The sequence below is a fragment of the Gorilla gorilla genome, chromosome 2 (genome assembly GCF_029281585.2).
Source record: "Gorilla gorilla gorilla isolate KB3781 chromosome 2, NHGRI_mGorGor1-v2.1_pri, whole genome shotgun sequence".
Taxonomy (NCBI): Eukaryota; Metazoa; Chordata; class Mammalia; order Primates; family Hominidae; genus Gorilla; species Gorilla gorilla.
Window position 1 is genome coordinate 179,068,123 of NC_086017.1, and position 7,948 is coordinate 179,076,070.

At 35.0% G+C, this 7,948-nt stretch overlaps 1 pseudogene; it reads right to left on the reverse strand.

Moving 5' to 3' along the window:
* Positions 1-513: 513 nt before the first annotated feature.
* On the reverse strand, positions 514-829 carry LOC134757982 (cytochrome c, somatic-like; annotated as a pseudogene).
* Between the last annotated feature and the right edge of the window lie 7,119 nt (positions 830-7,948).

The window sequence follows — 7,948 nt, forward strand, 5'->3', positions numbered from 1 at the left end:
TAGGGTTTTCTAGTTATACTACCTTGTCATCAGCAAACAGCAACAGTTTGGCTTCCTTTTTATCAATTTGAATGCCCTTTCTTTCTTTCTCTTGTCTGATTGCTCTGGCTAGGACTTCCAGTACTATGTTAAAGGGAAGTGGTGAGAGTGGCATCCTTCTCTTGTTCTAGTTCTCAGAGGGAATGCTTTAAACTTTTCCCCATTCAGTATTTTCTTGGCTGTGGGTTTGTCATAGATGGCTTTTATTAGATTGAGGTATTCCCTTGTATGTGGATTTGGCTGAGAGAAAACAGTGACAGCATTTACTGATTAGAATTGTTATCAATTTTTTAAAAACTTATCGTATTTATTTAACCACAAGCCAGTCTTACTTAAATCAGGACTCCCCAACAAAAATATCCTGTCAGTCATTTATGATCTGGATTCTGGTGTATGAGATCAGTTAAATTATGGTACACATAAAAAAATCACGAGACATTTCTTTTTTGTAATAGATAAAGCAATGGCCAATTATTACATATCAGTAACTTTTTTGAGATAAGCTATCAAGTCTACTCTTTCTGTCTTCTTCTAAATGCCAGAGAAGATCATTTTTGTTCCAGAGATGTACTTCTTGGGATTCTCCAAATACTCCATCAGTGTCTCCTCTCCCCAGCTGCTGTCTTTGTTTTTGCTGGCATCTGTACAAGAGAACGCAGCAGCCTGACCTGTCTTCTGCCCAGAAATCATGGAGATATGGCCCAGTCTTGTGCTTGCCCCTCTTTTCCATGGTGTGACACTGGGGACACTTCTAAACAAAAATCTTCTTGCCTTCCTCAGCATCACTCATATTTAATTCTATCTTTTCATGCTCGTACTACAAAGGTTCCTGCTCAGAAGCCAAACATCTTTCTCTCTCTTGTATTTTGAATCCTAACAAAATCTAACATCCTTGAAACATTACTAATTTTTGGAGGGAAGTTTATTCATTATCTTTATGAAACACTTTAGCTTATCATCAAAAAGAATGCCCACTTACAAGATTATTCTATCATATGTAATTTATATCTTAATTATTTATATGAACATCATATTCAAAGCACATTGCTAGTTGAGCAGAATGGCACATCAATAAATGAAATCCAAACCAAATCCTGATATCTGAATGCTGATAAAGGGTACATCTCCATATATCAAAACAGAGTGGAGTGGAAGAAAGATTTTCCACATTAAAAGACTCAAAGTGACTTAACTATTTAAAACATTTGGTCAAGTCTTGTTCTCAAGCATTGGGGTTTTCACAAAGATGTTCTTGTCTGTGGATAGTTGTTAGTTAAACTTTCTGTTGGGAGGAAGTAGTGAAGCCTAAGACTTCCTATTCTGCCATCTTGCTCAAGTTTAATCTTCTTGGTATAACATCTTTACAGAATAATTGACAATATTTACGAGTAGATATTTACATTTTTATTTTAAAAACATTAAAAATATATTTATATATACTCATGTAAATATATATTCTTATATATTTATATATATATTTCATATATATAATGTCCATGTGGACACCTGCAGGGACCACAGAACTGGATGAAAGTTGCATCAGAAGGTTTCACTCTGATGATACCACTCCTCCCTCTCCCCCAGATAGGCACAAGGCCACATGGGGAGGATTCCCCTAAGCCTACGTATTCTCCAAGAGGAAAAGAGAGCTGGAGATGCACATCCAGCTTCCCTAGCATTCTGAGACACTTCCCAGGAAACCCACGCTGGTCCACATTGTATTTAAAAATCACAACATCACTTTGTACCCCATAAATATATACAATTATAATTCACCAATTTAGAATAAAAATTACACTGAGTTATATTCTTATCACAGAATATAAGTAGGCCATTTAGTTTTATTCTTTATCATTTTATTTTTTCTAATTTTCTATGAAGAGCATTTATTTTCTTAAAAGGAATCATCATTAAAAAGAAAATGAGCTTTTATTTTCTTGATCATTCTAAAATTTAATAGTCTAAATTTGAAAATTACTGATATCATTTAGACTACAGTGCTATTTTTTTCATTCATTTATTTCAGTACCTAATTTATAAAGATTGTTATTTCAATGTCAATCATTAATTTATTACCAAGTCGAAACCTTACAACATGCTTACTGGGGCAGAGAAATTAGAAAGAAAGGCTTAACTAGTTCTCCAAAGTCAGTTTTGCCTTATAATTTTCACAGAGTAGCGTGACAAGAGTTTTTAAAATAATAAATAATTTTGATTTATTAATCATGATAATTTATTAATAAGTCAATACTTCTGCCTCTCAGTTGGCTCTTTTAGCTAAAACCTGGGGGGTTGGGGAACATAGTAAACTTTGAAGAGTACACAAAATAGATTTTAGTTTCTAAATTTGGAACATTTAGGAGCAGCTAATAGATGAAAGAAGGAGTTAGGAATTTCTTATTCAGTTTTAAACTTCACCTTATTGCTCAATAAGTGTGACTGACTTTGATAATGTGTTGTCTCTCTATAAACATTATATTATTGACCCAGAGTCATGATACTAAGCTGCTTATTCAGACTCGTTGATAAATGGCTGTGACTCATTCACACACATTTGCATCCCACCTAATTGAGATTAGGGTAAATTTTATGTCAGCACAAAAATATTTTTGATGTGAGGGGAAAACAAACCAGTGGCTATAATTGAAACTGGACCCTTCTTTATTGCCATGGTCCTCCAACTGAACTAATTGATCCAGGGACAACATTCAGTGTTTCCTTCTAAACAGTTCAGTTCAGGACAGTTCCTTCTAACAAATATTTATAACCACTGAACTTCAGATCTACATAATAACAACTTGTAAATAACCAAATAGAAAATCTGTGAGGAATAGAAAAAACATCCCACCTTAATCAACATCAAAGGATACTTTTCAATGCCATGTGAGCAGTGTGAAAAGGTAAGAATGACCCCTGGACCCAACAAAGCTCATGTATAGCTGCATCCCTGCAGCCAGTACATACAACTCGCAGCTGTTGACACCATGCCCAAGAAAAAGGCTGAAGGATGAACCAAGGTTAAGAACAGACCACAGAAAAGATCCACAAGATTGTCTGCTAGACCTCCTTCTCCAAAGCTAGAGCCCAAGCCAGAAAAGGCCCCTACAAAGAAGGGAGAATGTTTATATAAAGAGAAAAAGAGAAAAACTTATGTTGGCAAGGATGGAAATAACTTTGCAATAAACAAAGATTTCAAAACAGACCAAGCACAGAAAGTTAAAGGTGTTGTGAGATGACAAGTGAAGTGTGTGCATTTTTTGATAACTCTGGACTTCTGGTGACTGTACAATTTGAAGTACTATTTTTTATCAAGTTTTATAAAAATGTAGAATTTAAGCTATGCTGTTAGCTCACAGAACACTTTATTGTTTTTTGGAAAGGGTCATATGTCACTAATAGAATGTCACTGAAGCTGGATTGATGTGGGGAAAACACCTTTCCCTTCTAGTTTTGAGACTTCCTCTTAGCTCCCAGAAGAGATTCTCTGGCATTGACACACATATCCAACTCAGCACAAATGCTCGTGGTGTAGAAAAACAAACTCATTTTAATGTTTTTTCTCCCTTTCCACCTTCAGCATAGGCTTAACTCCCTTAAATCCAGTCACCTTTTGGGACCTGACCCTCAATAATTGGTTACCAGTATGTCAAGCAATCTGGTCTTGCCCACAAAAGAGCTGCAAGCAATCTGCTGCCCACAAAAGAGCAGCGATTCCATTTCTAGACTGTAGGTCTTCAGACAAATTCTGCCATTTTCATTTCACTTCCAGAAAGTGAGGGTCAGCTTGGGAAAAGTTGTTAAACAACATGCTAAATGGGAGATGTCAACCTTCACTCTAAACTTTTCCTGTTTAGAGCATCAAATAAAGACTTCATTGCATTTTATAGTGGCTTTCTGATTTTGGTAGCCCATTGAAGAAGGGAGTTTGAAAGTTGTTGCATACTGTTAATGATTGTCTGCCCATGTTCTACCTGAAATACCATGATTGTTTATGAAAAATACCTTTAATAAAATTGGATACAGTTTGGCTTGGAGTAAATAAATAAATGCTCTGTGTGTGTGTGTGTGTGCGCGTGCGCACACACACGCGCGCATGTAAATCCTGCCCTCGGGGAACTTGAATTTTGCCTAGCAGGCAAGAAGATTAAGAGAAAGATGTAAGCCAGGAAATACAGCAATTTGAGTAGGTATTATGTCTAGAGTTAAATCTTATGATGCTTCACCTCAGTGTTATAAAAAATTATAATGAACCAGTACCTTTGCTGGATGGGCAAACACAATGAGATAATGAGAGCTGTCAAATCTCAGTTGGATTTCCCAGATGAATTAAATTCCTCTGCATGGTTGATCCTGATGCTAATCCCAACACCTAGGTGATCCTTGCACTCTGTTTTTTTAACTTTCTCCTCTAATTAACATACTTAGTTCTACTCAGATTTCTTCATTCTTTTTTTTCATCTTTTCTCTAGCCATTAAAAAGTTAACTTTCCAACCTGTGAATGCATCTCAACCTCAAGTATTTGCATGGATGAGCTTCGAAAGGCCTATATGTTTCTTTAAAAAGGTTTTTATGAGAGAAAAATTTTCGAATTTAAGATATTGCCCTAATCTTAACAAGAACAGGGCACTAATCAAATCCCTTGTTGGTTAAAAATGAATATCCTTCTTGTCTTATTTAAAAGTGTCTGCCAAAGACCTTGAAGGCATTACATTATTGTAAAATTTTCAGATGAATTTATTAAAAGATGTATTCTTATATTTACCCATGCTCTGTGTATATTTTTGTCCCATTGTTTACATCAATATCTTTTTCCATGCAACTTCCATTCTTTATTTTTTCACTGGGACAGTACTATCACATTGTTGAACCTGGTCAACCAAAGATTCGCTTAATGACTTAACTCTATAGACATTGATTAAACACCTTCTCTGAGCAAAGTAAAATGGTAGCCACTCAGGTAGATACAAAGATAAATGATCAAATATCCAATTCTCCTAAAGTTCACCATCAAGTGGAAGAGGTGGTGATAATACACATAATTCAATGTCTGTGTAAGATATTGAGAAAAAAATAGAGAAGGAGAGTAAAATCGAGATGCCAGAATTTCTGGCAATAAACTAAAGCATCAAAGAAGTCTTCATAACACCTGTAAATCTCAGGATTTCTCTGGTAGATTTTGTTAGAAATGACTATATTCAAAACAGTTTTCATCCTCCCAGCTGGGAATAGCTATCAAATCATAAGTCCAAGTTTTCTCATAGTTCACTAAATTCTCTTGGGTCTTGAAGAAGATAGCCAAAAAGCTATCAATTAATATTCACATTATTTTGGTGGTATATAGAATATTTCATAAATTTGACATAGTAAAATATTTAGCTCCTTTTAATGGTGGCAAAATATACTTAGATATAAAAATGCTCACTAAAAATGTAGACATCTGTTATACCCACTTGATTATGGTCAAGAGTTAATAATTGATTTGTGTGAAATAAAAAATTGAAAGATAATTAACAAGAGAAATTGATTCTTTTTATGAAAAGGAGACTTGCTGCTCATAGAAAAATCATATGGGAAAAAATATGTTCAATTTTATGCCCAAATGATCAAGTATTGAGAATTGAATAAAGAATTTGCAAAAGTGCAAGGACTCAAAATCCCATATGTACGTGTTCAAGAAGTAACTATAAGATGTGTCCTAGCAAAATGTGGTAGAAAAACAAGAAAGAGGTAGATTGGTATCTAGAACATAGAGGACCAAACACAGAGAGCTACAAAGTGGAGTTTTACCAGGACAGCCATGACTTAGGCTAGAAAGTAACCAGTATGGGTCAAAGCAGGAAGAACAAGGACTCCAGGGATATCTTAGTTTATTTGGGCTGCTATAACAAAAAATGCCATAGACTAGGTGGCTTGCAAACAAGAGAAATTTATTTCTCATGGTTCTAGAGGGTGGAAAGTTTAAGATCAACGCTGTGGTAGATCCAGTGTCTGGTTAAGGCTCTCTTCCTGGTTCATCAATGATAACCTCACTTGGTGGAAAGGGAAGAGGAGGTCACTGGGGTTTCTTTTATATGAGCACTAATCCCATTCAGGAGGGCTCCCTCTGCCCAAATGAACTATTCATCTCTCAAAGGTCTTACCTCCAAATAGCCTCACATTGACAATTAGGTTTCAATATATGTATTTTGGGAGGACATAAACATTTTGTTCATAACAAGAGGTAAGCTTTATAAATTATTATAGTTATTTGTACATTTGAGGAAATAATAGTGGTGAGTTTGGTTGATACGACAGGATTTGTAAAGGTATATGGAAATTCAGACAAAACAAGAAAGAGAATAAAGCAGTTATGAATTCCAAGAGTAGCAAAAGACTGCAAAAAAGTAAAATACAATAATGGTATACTACTTAACTCATTAACAAACAATATGTACATAGTAAATACTGACAATAACTTAAGCAAATGTTTTATAAGATATTGAGAAGATAGAGGAAAGGAAGACAGGTTAGTGCAAAAGAGAGAAATTTGTAAGTCAATAAGTAAATCTACATGTGATAAATCAAGAAAAAGTGATGTACATAACTTAGATATGGAAGAGGGAGAAATGTCAGAAGACTCAACTAAATTTGTTATGTCTCTGGGTAATGGCACTGGAAATGAAGAAACATGGGAATGTATCTGATGTTTATTATAACCTTTTATTTTTAGAAAGCTATATGTATATTATTTTGATTAAAAATCTTTGGCCAGTCACAGTGGCTCATGTCTGTAATCCCAGCACTTTGGGGTGCTGAGGTGGGTGGATGGCTTGAGCTCATGAGTTAGAGACCAGACTGGGCAACATGGTAAAACTGTCTCTTCAAAAAATACAAAAATTATCCAGGTGTGGTGCCATGACCCTGTAGTCTCAGCTACTTGGGAGACTGAGGAGGGAGGATGGCTTGAGCCTGGAAGGCAGAGATTGCAGTGAGCTGAGATAGGGCCACTACACTCCAGCCTGGGTAATAGAGTCAGACTTTGTCTCAAAAAAAAAAGAAAAGAAAAGAAAAAAAAAGAAAAAGAAAATCCTCAATTTATTTTTATTAATTTGCAAAACAAAAAGTACATCCTGCCTAATCTAAGTAGGAAGGAATTTGTTAAAGAATATAAATGGAGCTAAGGAAACAGAACTGAACATCCAAGAGCACACAGAGATTTGGTCCAACAAAGAAATTTCTACCACCAAAAGTTGCATATTCCAGCTAACACACTTTCCAGAAAAATGGATGCTACACTTTCAGGTTGCTTACTTTTGAATCAGTCTTCTAGAGAGTGAATGCTATGTCCTCAGCTGAGAAGCAAAGGAGTCTAGAAAAGTGAATTTTCTGGATCCTCCTTTGAAAAAGCAAAACTTTAAGTGTGGAGAATTATCCAAATATAGACAAGGAGTTCAAAAAATACTGGGCATCCAGAAATGATACAGTTTAGTACATATAGATGTATAATTCCTCTCCTAGAATGTATGTTTTTCTCAATATCTGACCATTTAAATAAAAGCTTCATTAATAATTCTAAAAAAAATCCTAAGAAAATGTTGTAATTCTGGATTGGCTACTTCTGGCGACTCATGGGTTGCGATGGGCTCGATATATCTTAGCATAATCTAGTGAGTATAGATTCTGGGCTGGAATTTAACAAAGCAAGTTTGAATAACAGCTGAAACATTTTGTTATATGGAAAGGTACAGAAGGCCAGATTTAAACATTAACATCTTCAGAAAATAGTTATGAATGGCTTTGTACTGCTAACTTTATTTCTTCTACACACTACACATTAAATGTTCTTTTGACTTTAGCTGTAAATTGGCCATCTTAAGTACAAGTTTTGGTGAGTGTATTTTTCTTTAGCTAAAATTACCAAAAATTACT